This window comes from Terrapene carolina, unplaced genomic scaffold (assembly GCF_002925995.2).
Source record: "Terrapene carolina triunguis isolate 2854851 unplaced genomic scaffold, T_m_triunguis-2.0 Scaffold18, whole genome shotgun sequence".
Lineage (NCBI taxonomy): Eukaryota > Metazoa > Chordata > Testudines > Emydidae > Terrapene > Terrapene triunguis.
In genome coordinates, this window is record NW_020664369.1 from 7,966,418 (window position 1) to 7,987,860 (window position 21,443).

The following is a 21,443-nucleotide window of genomic DNA, read 5'->3' on the forward strand; positions in this document are numbered from 1 at the left end:
TTTATTGCAGATTCAGTGCATATGAGCCAAATTGTTGAGTGTATAAGAGCTATATTGTGTATTTTATTAAATTAATATATAGTTGTGTTGCAAAAATATTTGGGCTTATATTGTAAATGGCAAGTGTTGCCTCAGTAGCTGTCGAACTCTATGAGTTTTGTTTTCTCCTGCTTCCTTTTCCCCATGGAGTGTGGGAAGCACTGCCTCAGAGCAAAGTCTCTTGTTCAATGTATGGTCTACAAAGTACTTCAGTACATAATCTGTTCAGAATGTGTTTGAGTGAGCTGATGGAGCTAACGGAACGGCCTACAAATACAACTATCAGTCATGGTTGTGTGCAAGTCCTTCTATTGCAAACCCATGTTTAATAACAAAAATTACACTTGAACCAACACCTGAAACCTCCTTGTTTTTTTCAAAGCACATATGCAAACAGTCTGTTTAGGTAACACATTCTTGGTTGAAATCACAGCTGATCCTAATATTTAATGTTTTATGCTACTGTTAAGTTCATAGAGTATAAAAATGTGTCAGAGCCTATGTGGTACAAGCGCTGTTTTTTCTGGTTTCTTGGAAAGTGCTATGGTTTACCAAGGTTCTGGGTGCGGGCTGCTTATTTTTTATTTGTCTTTTTTAACTATTATTTTAAGTTGCGTTGTTATCGTCTTGTTGGAATAATTTGCAAGAGAATCTCTCTCTCTCTTTCTCTCTCTCTCTCTCCCCCGCTCCAACCCCTATCCCCCTATTTAACTTCAACCCTTCTTTACGGTGTTTGGCAAACTTCAAAATTGCTTCTAGATGAAAGTTGAAAAAAATACACATTTAAATATTTGCTTAAAATGAAACTAGCACAAGCACAAGAAGCAGCAGAGGAAAAGTTTAGACTAACATTTTCCTCTGGGTATTTTAAATATTCTCTATGACATAGCACCATGAAACACAGTTATAGAAAACTGTGGATCTGGATTACACTAAATTTAAACTGTCATATCTTTAAATGTATTTAAAAGAGTGAATTTAATTCAGGTTGGCCATTTCAGATCCCACAAGGTCTTATTTAAATAATATTCATCAGTTCAAGAAACAAAGTTGACCAACACCTGGCTGTGATGTTGTGTATTCCGTGAAAAAGGTGTTCTCATCTAGTCAGTCCTACAATGAATTGTCTTTGGTTCTTGAAAACCAGCCATTCCAAAAGTTTGCTCTCAGCTTCCATTGTACAGAAAGTCTACAATCATATGTAAACAAAGGATATTGTACATGTTTTATCAAGCTACTCTCCATATTTTGGACAATTTGTGTATCTAAAATGTGTTGTTGTCTGTGTTCTACAGTATTATTTTGCCAGGAGATTCAAAGTTGATTTTGCTTGATAGCTAAAATTCCAGAGAGGATCCCTTTTTATTTTGTCTGTCTTTTACCCTTATTTCCATGGTGCCCATCACTTTAGTTTATGAGCACCAAGCTTTTAGTTCAGCCAGTGAGATCCATTATTCAGCTAAACCTAAATCAGTATGTAAATGTAGTCAAGTGACGGAGGCTTCTGTATTTTATAAACAATTTTAACACTCAGAAACCAATTGTACAATTCATTGTATGTGTCTGAAGACATAAAAACACAACATTCTGAGAAAGGGCTGTGCCAGTGTAAAAGAAATTTACCTTAAGGCTCTCTGTCACTAGTGATTTACTAGCTTGAGCTGTTTAACACATTATCTGTATTTAGTAGTGATTATTTATTTACCAGTCTGAGGTAATTCGGAATTCATGACTCACAGCTTTATAGCTGAGTTTAGCAAATCTTGCTTTTATTTAATTTGTCCAGCAACTGCCTTGTGTTGCAGAACTCTGGCATATTGCTTCCAATGAGGCTATCCCAGAATATGATATCTGCTTCATAATTTAGGAGTCACCTGCCACTGCTGTTGATACATCATGATCAACTGATAAAGTTTATATGGGGGGGGGAGGTTTTGAGGGTTAAGTTAGCATCTATGTGATTAAGTGAAGGAAATACCACACATGGGAGAAGTAAAATATAACTGTCTATCCCTCAACCTCCCTGCAAACAACTGGAAACAACCCAGCAATTAAAACTAAAGCCCATGGATTATTTCTTGCATTTTTGCGTACATAAGGCAGATTTTAAAAGTGACTTTTTATATTAAATGAAAACTTCCACCAGTCAATTGTAAAAATAATTATTGATACAAGGGGAAATCCATTAAACAACTAATAAAGGCATGAAATATGAGTGGAGAGGAATGGATGTCTATGCCACTTGTATATTAACCTAAGCAAATAATAGAGTAACATTTCCTGTGATTTCAGAAAATGTTGACCAACCAAATCATAAACAACTGAATTCAAAATCAGTTAGAAAATTTACCATTTTCTAGGCCTGTCCAGCAGAAGAGAACTTCTCTTGAAATGTGATTTGCCATTAGTGCACACAGGAGATTGTCCATTTAGAAATATGACCATTAAAAAGTCATACAGATGCTAGTGATGGAGCTCAATGTTTTATTCAAACTAGCTTTCCAGCTGTTTGTTGCCTAATGGAGTAGAAATGCTGAGGTCAACAAGTAGTCTGAAGTCTGGCATATTATACGCCCACTCATTATTGTCTAATTACATTCTTTTGACATCAGGCAGCATTTATCAGTGCATTAATTCAAATGGGAGTTTTGGCTATCAAGATTTGTTGATTTGAAGTGTAATTGAATGAAACCTGATTAAGGTCTTGACTTCTCTGGCCCCATTGTTCCACAGGTTGGCAGTTCACATTTATCAACCCTTGTCTCCCCATATGGCTAAGAGCTGCACCAAGTGACTGGTGAACAACACTAAAAAAAAAACAAAAGCAGCATACATTGTATGGATTATCTCAACCGCTATTGTTTAATGGCTGTGTTTAATGTGACCTATCTGGAAAATGAGGACTACGAATAAAAAGCAATTACTAATAGTGGTGTTGCCTGCTCTTGCATTCATTAACAGAAAAGAAATGTGTTAAACACTGCATACCACAGGGAGCCTGATGGTAATTACTTTGGAAAAGCAACTTGTGGCAATGCGGCTGTTACAGCTAGTTAACAGTTTGCCAAAAAAATGACAGTTCCTGCTTCATTTATTAGAAATGTGTAACCGTTTTCTCTCAACAGGAAAGTGGTGAAGACTTTTCATCAAGCTGGGTAGGGTTATCTTTTAAGCAGCTGATGTGATGAAGCCCTGCAGGCTATTATTACAACAGTATAGAGCTTCAGTAATAGGACTTTACTATACTGGTTTACTATACTGAAGTGAACTCACCAGAAGTATTATAAATGAGGGTCTCAGTTCTCAAAGGCTGTCAGCCTAGCAAGAAAGATCAAATCACTGCTCAAGTGTACATGTGGAAAAATAATCCAAAAAATGTAGGGTTTTTGTTTTTTGTTTTTGTTTTTTTAATCTTTCTCAATGTCCTGGGTAACAGAGGTAAGTAATCTCTATTCATATTCTGCTCTAAGCAACATGACAAAGCAATGGGGGAAAATGTTACTAAGTATTAAGTCTGGCTGCTTGAGTTGTTGACAAAATATACAATCCTAACTAGACTATAACTTATTCATTTTTTGCATCAAGATGAATTCACCACATGATGTGCCAAAGGGCTTTTTAAAAGTGCTCTAATTTGATGTCTTCTGTGGTTACCCATGTGGCATAATGATAATAGGTTGATATATGTGGAGCTCTGGGGGAGTTTCTTCCACGGATTTTCAACCAACAAGAGAATAGTGTTTGCTTTTGACAGATTCATATTTAGATCATTCAGGATACTGCAGGTATTAGGGAGGTATTTGTAAATACCCAACTTCTAGCTCACGGTTATTCTAGCATGGTCTTTTGTCCTTTTCGGTTCTGTATTACCAGAGGCTGATCTTTACAGTCCTACAGGAAAGATGGCTATTCACTCATTCCATATCTTCTATAACTCTATTATGCAGAAACAAAACCATCCTGCATCTAATTAGCTGACTACCCTGGACACAGAAAACCCCTATTGTGTTCTTCTCTGCTTTCTGCTGCATATGTTTGTCTTCCCACAGGCTGCATTCCAAAATCCAGCAAGCCCTGTCTATACAGAATCCTGCCAGAATGTACCTTATGCTCCTGAAGTCCTTGTTTGACGTGGGGATGTTTGCTGTCTTGCTGTCATGAACTCTGCATAATTCAGAGCTTGGCTGGGTACATACTGTATGTAGAACAAAAAGGAATAAACCATCCCAGCTTCCCTTTATCCCAGAATATAGTGTCATTGATTTCTCATTTGGAAAGTGGCCAGTCTGTTGCATAAAGATTGTTAGATCTCCACTAGGCCAATCACATATAGCTGCTTCAGGGTGTTCACTCATGGGACAAATATCCTGTTCTCAACCCTTATACGTCTGAGACAAGAAAGCAGCTGAAAGTATATTTCTTCACTTAGTTATATGTCCCTACAGGCAGAATTTCACTGACAGTAATGGGGAGATGGCCCTGTGCAGTACATGTGTAGCCTGACTTGTAAAAGGTCAGCTTAGTATCAGTAGTGCACACAGAAATGGATCAGGAAGTTAATGAGCCATCTTTAAGCCTTTTGAGTCACATTTTCCAGGATGCTTGTGGTGTCAGAGGGATACATAGGAAGCACAATATCGCCCTTTGTTCATTGCTTCTGATTACTAATATATGTTAAATTCTCACTATATGTTAAATTCAAGATTAAGAGAAATGTTTCCCTTAATGGTTAGGAGACAGTGTTTTCTTTCTTTCTTAATAGATGCTGGAATCAATCTGTGGAGTCTGTTTTTGTTTTAAAATAAAAGTACTGCTTATAGGTATGCATCTTTTCTACAGGTATTTTAGAGCAGATATGATTGGGGTTTTTTTTTATTCACACAAAACTGTAATATGTCCACGAAGACTTTTCTATTTTCCCTGATAAGGACACGAACCGCAGGTAGATCTCACAGCATGGCCTGGCAGTCAACAAATTTGGGCTCTTGCTAACCTGTGGAGAAAGGGAGCAGTCAAGGACCCTCACTATTTAACAAGGAGATTATCAGCTAAAGTGCCTCTGCTGCCACTGATGCATCTGATGAAGTGGGTTATATCCCACAAAAGCTTATGCCCAAATAAATTTGTTAGTCTCTAAGGTGTCACAAGGACTCCTCGTTGTTTTTACTGATACAGACTAACACGGCTACCCCTGTGAAATCTGCTGCCACTGCATCACAAGGAGAGAGGCAATCTGTGACTTATCCAAGACATTCAAGCTTTTTAGGTTAAAACCAGCAGCATAATTTGCACCTGGAAATGAATTGGAAGCCAGTGCAGATGAAGCACGTTTTTAACATGCTTTCAAGAAGAAACATTCCTTAACGAATCCAGTCACATTCTGTGCTAGCTGCAGTTTCTAAAGGCTTATCTACATGTTGCATTAGTCTGCACCAGAAGGGTGTAAATTCTAAGATGCACTAGCATGTTGCGTACTAACTGGCCTACGTGGACCCTAGTGGCACGCACCCATAGTGTGCATTAATGTAGTCCTGTTTGAAATGGAACTACATTAGCACACTAGGGAACTTTTATTGCACATCAGCAGGGTCCACAGGGGCAAGTTAGTGCATGATGTGCTAACACACTAGAATTTATAACCCTCTTTTGTGGACTAATGCACCATGTAGACAAGCCCAAAGTGGTCTTAAGAAATAGTCACATGTAGAATTCTTTGCAGCAGTCCAGTCTGAAGGTGACAAAGACATGGATCTGCTGATCCATCCAGGCTGAGATCTGCATCCAAAAGAAAACATCACCCCTTTCAGGCCTCACGCAAAAAGTCCTTTTGCCCACTCCTGCTACTAGGGTCCTCAGCCGAATTGCAAGTAGCCAGTATTATTTGTAACAATGGTTTTCAGTGTAAGTTTTCATTTAATGTTCATATAGTCAGGACCAGCTCCAGCATTTCTGCCACCCCAAGCAAAAAAAACCCAAAAAAACCCAAAAAACAAAAACAAAAAAAAACCCCGCGATCGCGATCGGAGGCGGCAATTGAAAAAAAAAAAAAAAAAAAGCCAGGATCGGCGGCGGCAGTTCAGCGGCAGGTCCTTCGCTCCTAAAGGGAGTGAGGGACCTGCCGCCCCCGAATGTCCGCAGGTGCCGCCCCTCTCCCTTGGCCGCCCCAAGCACCTGCTTGTTAAGCTGGTGCCTGGAGCCGGCCCTGCATATAGTATAAGGAAACAGTTTCACAGAAGATAACTTCTACATCACATACTCATTTGCTCTCCAGCTGCTTTTCAGCAGCCCCATAGTGTTTCTCTCTTTTATTATAAATTTTTACTTAAAAATGTAAAACAAAGGATACACTTAAAATACCTTTATTTAATAAAATAGAAGATTTATGGTAAGATCCATTATAAATTTACTCGGGGAGTAAGCTTTTGGGGGCAGAGAACCCTTGTCCATATTTAGGAGCCTAAAATACTTGTTGGCACTATATAAATAATAAACATTCACAATGATCTTTGGGTAGAAAAGGTCTCAATACATTTTTAAAAATGTTTTTAAAATTTGGCCATTTTTAAGATCCTAGATTATAAAAAAAATAGCACTTCACCAATTTTTTTTTTTTTTTTTTTTGCCCTTTTACAGCCAGATTCTACATTCTTTGTTACTGAAAACTGCTACAGGGTCTGATGGGAACTCCTGATACAGAACAAAAGCAGGATTTTGCTCTTGTCTTAGTAGATAAGACAGCTCTAAATAGAGATATTGTTTTAACAAGAAATTATGTATATGGTTCATCCATAACCTAGATTATACCTTTTGAGTGTTTTCTATTAAAAAACATGGGAAATAGTCAAACTATTTGGTGTGCATGTTTTGTATAGTTAATATATTTTATAACTACTCAATGTATTATAGTTCATAGCTATATAATGAATACTGACACGGTGATAAATTACAATATCTCTGAAGTCCTATATGAGTCTAAAATGACTTAAATAAATATTTACCAAGGGGACTGTTGGGAGTGTAAGGTGGGAAACTGAGTCACAAATCCACCCAATTTAGGCTTACTCAATTTTTGCCTTTATTTATACAATTTCAGACAGAAGTATTGTCTCTTATAGTGTCTGAACATAAGTTTATGACAGATTATAAACATAAAATGGAATTAGTACAGGGCACAAGTTGCCACATTCCCAGGCACAGGGAAGTTCTCCTGTATGTGATGATGGTCATCGTTGCTTCTGATCCCTGGTCTAATCCTTCAGAACCGTTCCTTCAGTTTGTGGTCCAGGGTTTCTCTGATTTGGGCCTTATTCACTTGGGTGTTTTTATTGATTTCCACATTACATATTAATTAACCTTTTTCCAATCAGTGTTTAGCATATTAGGCATTTGTTTTATGTGACCCGTACAATATGCATGCACAAGCTTCAATTTACACAACTTTTTATGTTTATACAATTTCCATGTCATTCTGTTTCTGGGTCACCCTGCTCCTGTGACTTCTTGTCATTACAAGTTTGTGAACTTTTTACCTAAAATCCTCCAGCACATCACCTTTGTCCTATCAGCAATAACAACATTTTAAGCAAATCAACAAATCTATGTAAAGGGAGAAGAATTGACAAAACCACAATCATGCCAGCAAGGCACTGACCTAAGAGTGACCGCATCTAAACTCATTCATTGTCTATTATTATAAATTATCATGGCATAACTAACAAAGCTCTTAATCTTACTATTTTGCAGTTCTTCACTTTTATATTCCAGTATCATAATGCTGTATGTGTGTATTATACGTGGGTTTTCAAAGGCCTTTTACACTCAAAGTCCACTTATATTTCTGAATCATTACCCCAAAAAAGTACCACTTGTTAATTTTCCTTGTGTTGCATTTTGAGGGGTGTCGAGTTTTAAGCCTTAAAAATAGACATTCCCCAACAGGACTGATTCTTTACTGTCTTACATCTTGTACCAGCCAAGTGCACAGTGTGTGTAAAGCACTACTATTCTGATTTGGTAGCATTTAGCACCCACTTGGCACAAGCTGCTAGGGTGTTAAGAATCAGGCCCCGTATCATTTGATAAGGACTCACTGTAGTACATCAAGAAAAGAATATAAATGTATAGAACAAGAATAATCCAAATGTGAAATTACTTGAATAACTTGTATTATTATTTTAACAAACTGTTTTATTAGGTGTTTAGAAGGTAGATAAACAACTGATAATAAATCCTTATCTTTGGCCACAAGATAAGCTTCTGAAAAACATCTACGCTTTCACTTACTCCAGATTCTGTGCCAGTGGAAAGCATCTTAGACTTTGGCAGAGGGCCCTATGGAACCCTGGAGATTGCCATCACCCCGAGCAAAATGCCCAGAAGTTGAGGAATACCTCCATGATGCAGTTAGAGGGCTTTCCCTTCACTCCCTCCCCTTGTTCTTGTCACGCAGACAGAAAGTGGAAGACCAGAAGTCCAAAGTACAGGCAATGCGATGTTGGGGTTAGTTTCCAGCAAGCATGTATATCATAACTCTGATGCCACAAAGCCTTGTTTCCCAGCGTCCCATTCCCAGCTCTGATGCCGCAGACAGTTTATCCCGTCTCCCCCCTTCCCAGCTCTAATGCCCCAGAGCCTTGCCTGTGTCCCCGTTCCCCATTCCTCTCTCCTCATTCCCATTTCCCACATCCTCCTTAGCAGGCCCCAAATATATCTGCAATGCACACTCTCGGTCCCACCACTTACAACTTATGGTCATGTTCCATTTTGGAGGGTCATGAGTCTAGGGTCTTCATCCCACCTCTTTTGTGTCCGATGGGAGGGGTGAGGAGTGAGGTTGTGCTACTGTCAGGGACAGGCATTTCTTTGTGTTTTATACCTGCCCCCCAATCCCTCCTTGCCCCTCCTGACTGGTTTCTTGACCTTGGCTTGAGAGAAGAGCCAGGCAGCCTTCCAGTTATGGTCATATATTACACTCCCACCATACCCTGTAACATGCATCAGCATGGATGAATCAAGCCACTAATATGTTTTGAATGCCTCCTACCTATTGTGTAATGCTGTCTTACCACCCCCAACTAATGATGTCTTGGTTACAGTTTATTTATATATATACCATTGTGGAAGTAGTTCAAAAAAGAACATTAGTTTATGGAAGCCTAAAAGGGTTGAAAAAGTAACCTATAGAGATCCCAGAGCAGTAAAAGCACAGGGTAATCATATCTCTGAGGTAAAACAAAAAAGAAATGGAAACCACATCACTCTCCACTGTTGTCTACCACAGATGACTAGCACAGATGCTGATTATGAGGACCGCCCTGACTTTTCTTCTAATGATAGCAAGTGGTGCTGGAACAATTTTTATAGTGGGAGTGCTGAGAGTCATTGAATCAAACTGTAAACCCTTATATGATGGAAAACACTTTAAGCCAGGAGCTGTGGCACCCCCATCACCCTAGTTTCAACACCTATGAATACAGCAGCTCCACTTTAGCTAAAAGAAAAGAGGGGAATATAAGATCAAGGAACTTGGATATAAAGCAAACAAAAGACCTACAATATTGTGCTAAAGATTTTATATATCATTTTAGTTTCCAGTTGAAACACCTTTCTTAAAAGACCCATTCCTTGACCCTTAAGCTTAAAAGCAACATCTACCAAACTGATACATTTTAAAACTACTAAAAGGCTAAAACTCTTTGGGATGGGTATGTGTGGTGATGGTGGAGGTAGAGCAGGTGGAGGAAGAGAGAAACAGATGGTTTGGATGTGGTGATGGTGTCAGTTCCTTAACACCTCTGCAGAGGAAGTGAAATGCCAGGGACATGCCATACCATTGCAGTTGGAGGCGAGGCAGGAAGGCTGGAGGACATCTGAATTAGGCTCTCATACTTGAAGAGCTTTGCTGGAGCCTGGCCAAGCTTAATGTGAGATCAGGAATGTAAAGCTGAGACAGCTCTGCTGATAACTGGTGATTCTTTTAGTCCAAGGTGCTGTTCACATCACCTCTTGCCTGGATGAAATCCAAGCATTTACAGGCAATGACAAATCTAGGCAGCAAGGAGCCACCAGAGGCTGCAACTAAATCTTGAAACTAACTCACAGCTCCTTCTGAAGTGTTTTTACAGCCGTCCTCATTCATGTTTCTTTGTTTAATTCATCCTAATTATTTTTAAGGAATACCAGCGAGTACTAAGCTGCATTTCTAAGCTTACAGGGGTGGACCAAAGAAAGACCAGCCTTTGGACATGTGTATATTGTTTTGTTCAGCAGACACAGTTTCTGAATGCGGCAGTCAGTTAAAATTCACATTGGCTTGTCTTTGAAAAGCCACCTGGTTTTTTGTTTGCCTGGGTTTGGGAAGGTGTTTCAAAAAATAATCCAGGATGACAGGCTTCTTTTGCTAAAAGCAGGCACAATTTAACTACAATATAAATATTAATCATAATCAGTAGTCCACACTGAGGATTTTAGTTGGCATAACATGCACAAATATGCAACACTTATGTAAAAATGGAAGTTATTATAAACAGTAATTAATACACTGTATTACCGGCAGACTAAAAGCACTTTGCTCAGCATTCACTGCTTTAAAGACTGCATCAAAGTGGCAGTAAAATGTGCACCAGATTTAGTAAAGCACATCATCAGCCTTAGGGTTGCTGTTCCAGTGGTGACTCGCATTACCATCCACAACATGTGTTGCAAACTTGTTGGATTTTATTTCTGCTGGAATCTTGCTATATAAAAAACAATATAATTGCTGATTTACCACTGCTGTTCAATCTAATTTACTTCTTAATGGTCCATTTGCATAGCAGAATTTGCATTTTATTTCACAAATAATGTTATGACTCCACCTGCCCTACATACCAGAATGGGGAGATGGAATGGCACCAGAAAAGAAGTTAGAAATTTGCTACCCTTATCAAAGTCTCCCACAACTGGGGTAAAAGGGGAAGGGGGGGGGGGAGAAGAAGGGGGATAAAGGCACAACCTATGTACCAAAAAAAAAAAAAAAAAAAGAATGTGTTCATGCCCTCATTCTCAGCTTTCTTTGGCTTCTGCAATTCAGAAGAAGTAATTTTCATGTGATGCTATCACACGCCACCATCCCTGTAAAATCTTATTCATTTTGAAGAATGTGTCAGACAAGTGTGAAGATATATGCAGACATACATTGTTTTATCAAGCCATAACATCACTCCAGCATAACTACCCCGTTATTGACTTGGACCCTGTCTAAACACTGCAGATCACAGGTACATTACAAGGGATTCCTTAGCCCACTGTAAGGTGATCACAATAATAACAAGTTAGGAGGTTTTTTGTTGTTTTGGTTTTGGTTAACAGTGCATATTTACTTCATTGTATTTTTACTCCTTCTTCAAGGCTCAAAACCTGGGGTGACAGCTGTCATTTTAAAGATAACTCATTACAGATTTTACAGAATCCTTTAACAGATGGGTAGGTCTTTGTTTCCCAGGGAACACTAACAGGTTAAGATTTTTATGAGCTTTTAATCATTTGAACAAAACTTATATACATCTGTCAATTATTTAGTAATGTTAATAACACAGCAAGCTGAGGATGACAAAAGATTTTTTTTTTTTTCCTGAAACCACAGCTTTTCCATAGAAAGCAGAACAAAATTCTTCGGAAGAGTTCTTTTCCTCCCAAGCAATGACGATAAGTGCCACTATTTGTAATAGCAGTGAATTTTATTTTTAAGGGATCTGTCTGCATAGCCTTCTTTGGCGCCTCATAACCAACATTAAAACCATAAATCATTGAAACGTACAGCAGATAAAACATGACAAGATAGAACCACATGAATAATTAAAACCGAAGTCATTGTTTAGAACTGATAATTTTGTCCAGGTGCAGAATAGAGGTTTCCACTATGGCACTTTTTCAGGTCCTGGTGTTGAGTATTTCACAGGACTAGGACTTTGGAGGCCAAGATACCAGGAATCTACATACCAATATATGCTTTTGGTCTTTCTCATGCCCCAATCCCAGCTCCTTGTTATATTAGGGCCCAAGCCTGCAACCCCCTCCTCAGACTACTAGTTTCATTGCAATGACATTTTATAATAATTACACTGAAGTCATTCAATGTGCAAAGTGCAATTATGCTTTGGTTCGATATCTGTTATTACCACTAACTAATATCACCAGCAGGCTAAGTGCTTAGGTAAAATACTTATTAATACCCACTTATTTTCATACTGAATGCATCACACTTCAATTACTTTGAACATTATACTTTTTGATTCTAGTGCCTAGCACAAAAGTCCCATAACGAGAAGGTAACTACAGGGGTTAGATATAATTGCAGCATCTAGTATTATAAACATCTCCTATTGCCTTCTACAGGCCTACTTGTGTGAGTAAGTCTTTGCAGGATCAGACCCTTATTAGTTCTACTAGTAGTATTACAGTAGCACCCAACCAAGACCAGGGCTACATTGTGTTAGGCACGGTACAAACACAGTAAAAGACATTCCCTGCCTTCACAAGCTCACAGCAGAAATGTAGACAGAGGGTGGGAGAAAGGAAGTATTACTATCTCCATTTCACAGATGGAGAATTGAGGCACAGAGAGGCTGTTGCTTCCCGTAGCTCACACAGGAAATCTGGGATGGAGCTGGGCATAGCTCTCCAGAGGCTCAGTCCTATACCTTAACCATAACACCATCCTTCTGCTTACCCTCAGAGGCTGAGGTAGATTATGGGGCAAACAATAGGATTCTAATATGTTTACTAGAATATATCTGTATTCCATGAGTGTTTACCACTTTTCTGAGTGCTTATATCTTTTACGTGCTTTTCCTTTCATCATTGTGGCATCAACTTAGTCCTACTGCACTGAGTTTCCAGTATCTCAACAGGAATTTCTAAGGCCTCTGACTTGTCTGTGTCCCATCTCATGGAAACAATACATTCTGTGGTCAAATGCTATTTTGTAAAGTAAGACAAGTGGCAGCTGGCACCATATAGTTCTGTTATAATGAAAACATGAGGTGGCTGCCATTTCACAGTCCTGCACTAATGAGAACAGTAGGAGGCTAGCATTACAATGGTCTAATGAAAACAGGAAATGGCTGGCATTCGATTGGTATAATGAAAACAGGAGGTGGCTGGCATTACTCTAGTACAATGAATAAATTAAGATTTCTGGCCTTACCAATCTCATCTACATTATATATGAACCAAGTGCGCACAATGTAGGCTCAGTCCACTCAAAGTCAAACCAACAGTGAATGTAAACAGAATCCTCCTTTACTGCATTTCGAAGCAGGAGGCTTAATTTTGCTGTACCTTTTAATTCTTTTTAGTGAATGCGGGTGAAAGACAAATGAAATGATAGGATAAAAAGAAGGCACACAATTTGCACAGATCCTCCTTTGCCTTAAAAAAAATACTGTATGATTTCTCATGACTAACCTGTTAGAACTGAAGGTTAAAGTTGCTCAGCAACAATGAAATCCAATACTACAAGAGCTTTTAATTGAGTTTCCTACTTTTTGTGGGGGAGGAGCAAAGTGTGTGTGTGTGGGGGCGGGGGGGAGAACAAGTATCCAATGGCTACTAAATGCTTTGTGGTATTGCATGTAACATACAGAAAGAGAACAAGGGGGGGGGGAATAAATGCTGAGAAGAAAAAAGAAGTTAAGCACAAAATCAATCATTCAACTAATGGACTTTCTTCTCAGAACAAAAAGGTCAGGCGTTTTTGTTCCTTGCTTTTCAAGCTAACCTCTTTAGTTGACTTTTTTTTAATTATTACTGCAGAAGAGAGTCTGGTGTGTAGCTCTCTGACAATAAATATACAACCATCTTCTGTTTTATTGTGACTTTTACAACCATCAGAAACTGATTGATTCTCAGTCTCCCTAATCTGGCTGGATTCACCATCAAGTTCCTGTAGTTCAAGGCCAGTACATTAAGACATTGCATCAATCTACTTGTACAGTACCTTTCAGCTCCTCAGACCCCCGTTTTTTTTTATCTCCAATATCAACCACATCTTTCTGGATATCTTCCATTTGAATCAATAGACAAGATCAAGCGAGTATAATTTCCAAAGCAGCAATTAGTATGCTGGAAAGTTCCAGCATAAAATGTCATGCTTCCTGCTGCCTAGTATTCTGTCAAGAACCCCAGCTTCCCTGCTCAGGCTGCAATGAAAATATTCTAGTCAGGTACTACTGAGTAAAGCATCAGTGTGCTGCAAACAAGGTACAGATAATCAAATCAAACTTTCTAATCGAGTTTTGCTATGCTGACACTCTTATTTCTCTCTAGCCTGCAGTTTGCATGTTGTTTTACAACACTGTGGAATTACTTAAAGAATAAATACTTGTGAGTTTATGAAATCCTTTTATGGCCAACATATATCTGAGAAAGTTAGAGGGTGAGGGAAATAATCTTCCTGTGATGCCTCTACTACTAATTTGATTTCTTTACATGTCAGCCTAACTTGCTTTTTTCTCTCTACTGTGATATATTTTTTGAATCACCAGATCCCCATTTGGGGGTAAGGCATGTGGAAGGTTAAAGGTAAAATGAAGTAAAGGCAGACATTTTCCCCCAACTCCTTTAAAATGATTAAAGCTTGTGTATTTAAAGAAATGCATCTTTATACCTTCAGGATCAGATTTTAATCTCAGATGCTCAGCAGTGCTATCACTGTGTTTCATAAAAACTGCTGCTGTGTATTACTTGTGCTAGCCGCAGACGTGGCTTAATCGAGATAGGAGGCGACGCGTGCCATGCATCTGAGATTAGAATCTGGCCCTCAGCCATTAATGCTGGCATCCCAGGAACCAACTGAGTCCTCTGCCAAACTTCTGGGATTTGGATTCACTGAATCCAACACAACCTTTAATCCCCCACAAGCAGAATCTGTTTGAATTGTGGGGCCTGTGAAACATCCAGGTGGCAGTAAAATTGTGACATTGCCTGTATAAGCACAAGGAATAGCAAACTCAGTTTAGGAAGCTGGGAGCTATTTTCCAACCCTGAAGTTTTTCATTCATTGATTACTGTGGACTGTTTAGCAGTCTGAACTTCACCTATTGCACCTTTTTAGCTTGTTTATTCTGCACAGTGACCATAATCATATTGTCTGCTATTGTATGCCCATGCCGCCAGACTCTGTTGAAATATATGAGAGCTTATAAATATTGCATACTGTAAATTTGCTTGACAGGTCTCATCACTTTGTAAGCAATATTTTTCATTAGCCAACTTTGTAGTAAAATGGCATTTTGCCCTATTTGAAAACTAACAAATTCTGTCAGGGATGGCATCTTTATTGCATTATTAAATACATCAGTCAATACCACCTGGTGTAATTGAGTCTTGTTATGTGATTCAGATAGTCGTTTAAACTATGGATTTTTCAAAGTCAAATCATCTGGCAGAAAGAATATTGTTTTAATGGAATTTTAGATAAATGCTTACTGTATCACCGCAACCACTAGTCCTGATTTAAGATAATGAATTGACCTTTCCTCAGATGATACTCAAAATCATTTATAATTGTGTTCTACAGAAAAAGCTGCAATAAGCACTTGATTATGCTTGATTTCTGCTTTGTGCTACATATCAAAACCAGCACCTGACAGTTATAGCGAAATGTGAATGAGTGTGACGGTGCAATTATTTTTGACAAGATAGAAGGACTTAGCCAAGTTCTTTTTAAGCACTTTAAAATAATAGTAGAGATATATGGTCCTTTTTCTCTCTCTCAAGGTCTATGCAAAAGAGAAAAGGGCTATCGTTAGCAAACTATATTGAATGTTCTCTAGTGGAACGTTAAAATGAATTTTTAAAAAACCACCAGGGAAAAAATCATGGGAAAGTAAATGGATTAAAAATGAGCCAACCAGTTCAGATAAACTATCATCTGATTCAAATGTATAAGTTTGAAGCTAAGGCATAATACTATTTTACCACAAAGATGGCTACTGAAACGTTTTTTTTCTATTTTCATGTACCTCTGCCCTTTCTATTTCTGGCTAGTCCCATTAAAAGAGGAAACGTTGAAATAACATTAGAAAAACTTTTCTTGTGGTATTTCTTGCTCATTTTTTGAAAATTCAAGAGGTTCCTTTAGAGTCTGGATAATCCAGGGGTCGGCAACCTCTGGCACGCGGCTCGCCAGGGTAAGCACCCTGGCAGGCCGGGCCAGTTTGTTTACCTGCCGCGTCCGTAGGTTCGGCTGATCGCAGCTCCCACTGGCTGCAGTTCCCCGTCCCAGGCCAGTGGGGGTGGCGGGAAGCCACGGCCATCACATCCCTCGGCCCACACTGCTTCCCGCAGCCCGCATTGGCCTGGAGCGGTGAACCGCAGTCAGTGGGAGCCGCGATCGGTCGAACCTGTGGACGCAGCAGGTAAACAAACCGACCCTAGCGAGCTGCGTGCCAGAGGTTGCCGACCCTGGGATAAGCATTCAAATAGTAGGTGCTCATCTTAACCAAACCTAAAATATTGATTTAAACCAGCATTGCTCCATGCCAATTCATTTTTCACATTATGTATTTCACTTAATCACAAGTTACTTTGGCCCAGGTCCACAAAGGGATGCAGGCATCTAAAGCCCATGTTTAGGTGCCCAAGTCCCAGTTTTAGTCACTATTGCAATCCACAAAATCCCTACTCAGCCACTGCCTAACCCTCTAGGTGCCTAAGCTCACTTGCTGCCTAAATTTTCACTGGAAGAGTTCACTAGGGACTAACTTTCTGCCCCTGGTCATGCACACTTCTGCCTCACTCTAGGCATCTGCATGCCTATCTGCCACCTAAGCTACAGCACAATCTACAAACCAGGCAACAACATGCCTGAATTAGGCACTTAGATGCCTAAGTGCCTTTGTGGATCTAGGCCTTTGTCAATAACTTCCCTGCCATTTTCCAAAGGTATGTGAAATACAAGTTTTAAGACATTGTAACTTCTTTGGTGCTCAGTATCAAAAGTTTAGAAACTATGCATGGCCTTGGTGTCCTGACACCCTTGATATGTCCTCACATTTCATTAGATAGAATGGCCATTTTACTGCAGCCGTATTACCACAGCATGTGTTTGTGGCAGATCCAATAAGCTAAGCAGAGGCCGCCCTAATCAAGCAAACTGGAGAAATGTGGTCTAGATGAAATTACTATAAGGTGGGCGCACAACTGGTTGAAAGAGTAGTTATCCAGGGTTTACTGTCAAACTGGTGTATCTAGTGGGGTCTTCCGGGGTCAGTCATGGTCTGGTACTAATCAGTATTTTCATTAATGATTTGGGTAATGGAGCGGAGAGTATGCTTATAAAATTTGCAGATGCAACCAAGCCGGGAAGGATTGCAAGCACTTTGGAGGATAGGTTTAGAATTCAATATGACCTTGACAAATTGAAAATTGGTCTGAATGTTACAAGATGAAATTCAATAAAGACAAGTGAAAGTACTTCATTTAGGAAGGAAAAACAAATGCACAAATACAAAATGGGGAATAACTGACTAGACAGTCATACTGCTGAAAAAGATCTGGGTCAACAATGTGATACAGCTGTGACAAAGGCTAATATCATTCTGGTGTGAATTACCAGAACTGTTATATGTAAGACACAGGAGGTAACTGTTCTGCTCTACTCAGCACTATGGTGTCCAAAGTTGGGTGCCACATTTTAAGAAAGACATGGATTAACTGAAGAGATTCCAGAGAAAAGCAACAAAAATGATAAAAAGGTTTAAAAAACCTGTCTTATGAGGAAAGGTTCAAAAAGCTGGGCATGTTTAGTCTTGAGAAAAGAAGACTGAGAGGTAACAGTTACAGGTAGGAAAAGAGTAAAGGGCTTAATCTGTAACCAGGGAGATTTAGGTTAGATATTAAGAAAAGCTTTCTAACTATAATGGTAATTAAGCTCTGGAATTCCAAGGGAAGTTATAGAATTCCCATCATTGAAAGTTTTTAAAAACAGGTTGGACAGACACCTGTCGGGATGGTCTAGGTTATTTGGTCCTGCCACAGTGCAGGGGCCTGGACTTGATGATGACGTCTCAAGGTCCCTTCCAGCCCTACTTTCCATGATTCTATGAACTCTTGGAAGAGAGACCTCTAAGAAAAACACAAAGTGGTCTAGTAAATGAGCTTGACTATTTACCAGATGATACTGTACTCTTCTTTCTAAGTAAACCAAATGTCAGTTAACCAAAGGCCAGCCTGGTGATAGGGAAAATAGAGATAATGTGCTGTCAGAAGTACTGGGTTTAGATGAGTTGTAAAACTGAGCTACTAAATACATGGTATCATTAATGACTCCATGGCACTTCCTGCAACATGATGGGTTTTAACTCTGTTATTTTGACCAAATTTCAGTTTGGGAAATTAAATTCTTTTTGCTATATTCCCTGTACATCTGCAGCAAAAAATAAATAAATAAATAACAAGGCTCTTTTCCAGCAATGGTAAAGTTGCACGGGTGCTAATAACAGTGTAAGTGCTAGTATAGATAGGGGTCAGATACTTTCAGCACAGGGTCATGAAGCAATGATGAAAATGCTTGACCCTTATGTACCCAAGTACGGTCACCATTTTTAGTACATCTGCTATGCTGGAAAAAAAGATACAGAATATTGTAGTATAGACAAAGCCTCTGTCTGAAACTATGGTATGGTGTATTGTATCCTCTGGCATAAATATTGGGATGGTGAAACACTGTCTCTATATTTTGGGATGAAAGGTGTTTCCAGATACCATGGTGATGGAAATAATATAATAAAATATGTAGCATTGTGAAATTTTATTTCCTTGCTCATCCTAGATATGCAATTTTGCTATTGTTGTGATGGATGAGTAAAATATTATTAGGTTTTTTTCATCATCAGTTATCATGTCAAAGGTAAAAGGAGTGGATTTTGTACCTACAATGGTAAATGTTAATGGCAATTTTGCAAGGCAGTTATAAAATATAGTAATAATGTAATAACATAAATTATATTGTTTGCAATGCAACTATTGTATGATACAGAACTGTTTTCATCTTGTTAATGGCAAAACAAACTTTTTCAGCTCCTTGTATTGTGTGTGAATGGGGGGGAGAGGGAGGGCTGATGGGGAAGAGATGCTGTCAACTAAGCAGATCACACTATGATGGTACATCTAGCAAACCACAGTTAAAAACAACATTTTGTCTCACCTGAACTTCAAAGGAAACAAAGAAAGGTTAGAGTTGGCATCTTCTATGAACCTGCATGTTCTTCTAGTTTGGCAAAATTCCTAACAAGGATGTACGAAGAGGCATTGAAGTGCCTCATTCTCACCTTGATGAGCACTTAAAATGTAATTTACTGTTGCTCTCAATTACTGTAGATTCCACAAGTGTTTACTATTTTTGGCATGCTGCAACCTCACCGCCAAATGATGATGAATGAATATAGTGATTTGTTCTGTTTCAACAGAAATCTGGTGGTAAGGCAAAATAAGATATTTATACTAATCTGCATGAGTCCTGTTTGAAACTTTAATAAGATGTGCTAGCACTACATTGAAACAAATGCGCCAGGATGACAGACTTCTTCCAGAGAATAAGTTATTTCTTTCAAAAAAGAGAAAAGGAAAGGACTTTTTTCACAAATATGTTTTTTATATTAATTATGAAGAAAGCCCTATTCGGTTGCGCAGTTAAGCTCCCATCTAGAACCCAAGCAATGGGTTGAAGTTCTTAGGAGGAAAACAACTACAGTCTGTTTGCTTCATTTGCATATATTTTCTTTTTTCTCTAGACATAAGTCACAAAGAACCTTCAGCAACTTGTCCTCAGCCTTTCAGATTTTTTGCTGGATTTTTTTTTTAATCTTGTATTTTGCTCTTAAAATGAAGGTTTTGTTGATTTGGCTGTGGCAGGAAGCAGAATAGCCATCATGAAATAAAATGTCCACTTCCTCATCCCCATGGGATAAAACTTTTCTTCTTTGCAGCTTACTAAGCTACCTCCAGACTGGGGACTAGACACAAAATATACCGCCTACAAGGCTCAACAACCTCACACAAGGTGAAATTCATATCACTGAAAGGGGCACATACAAGATCCTATGGACCATTTCACATGAAGCTTAAGTAGTTCATATGATCTGTATGACCCCTCTGCACTGAGGTGAATTGCACTCTTCCTTTCTGTGATAATCCACCATAGAAACAAATTCACTGCAAACAAAACAGTAACCCAGATACAACCACCAAATTTACATCCGTTTTCAATCTGGACCTCTAGCTAGTGGGTGTGTTAGATATTTTTTATATTATTTCACCTGATGGTTTGGGGGCGTAGTCCTGCTTTCACTGAAGTAAATAGAATTTTATCACAGGCTTCAATGAGAACTGAAGCAGGCTCTTTGACTCTGATCCTCCAATTGGATTCATGACTGCACCCCATGCCCATGGGAAGACCCACCCAGGCAGATCTGACTGCAGGATTGGTCCTTTAGATTGTAAGGCTTTTGTGACAGAGGGATCACAAAGATTTTCAAAAATAGCTAATGATTTTGGTGGCTTAATTTTTGAGTGCTCAGTTTGAGACATCTTATATACAGATTCATAGATTCCAAGGGGACCATTGTGATCATCTTGTCTGACCTGAATAACAAAAAACTCCCACAAAATAATTCTTAGAGCATATCTTTCTTAAAAACATCCAATCGTGATATAAAAATTGTCTGTGATGGAGAATCCACCACAACCCTTGGTAAATTGTTCCAGTGGTCAGTTACTCTCACCATTAAAAATGTGTGCCTTATTTCCAGTCTGAATTTGTCTAGCTATGAATTCCAGCCATTAGATCATGTTATACTTTTCTCTGCTAGACTGAAGAGCCAATTATTAAATATTTATTCCCCAAGTAGATACTTATAGACTGTAATCAAGTTACCCCTTAACCTTCTCTTTGTTAAGTTGAATAGGTTGAGTTCCTTGAGTCTATCATCATAGGTGCGGGAATTAGGAGTGCGGAGGGTGCTTCAGCACCCCCGGGCTCCCGGCTGCCAGCCCCGTGCCCGGGGCTCTGCTGCCACTCCATGCCTTGGGTCCCAGCTGCCGCACCGCGCCTGGGATACTGGCTGCCGGCCTGCACCCGGGGCTTTGGTCCTGGCCTCAGCTCTGGGGGAGGGGAGTGGACAGGGGTAAGAGGGCTGGCTTTCAGCACTCCCACTATTAAAAATGTTCCAGCACTACTGTCTATCATTATAAGGCATGTTTAATAATCTTTTTATCAATCTCATGACTCTTCTCTGAACTGTCAACATCCTTCTTGAATTGTGGAACTTGAACTGGACACAGTACTCCAGTGGACTTCACACCAGCGCCAAATACAGAGCTAAAATTATCTTTCTACTCCACCCCAGGATCACATTAACGGT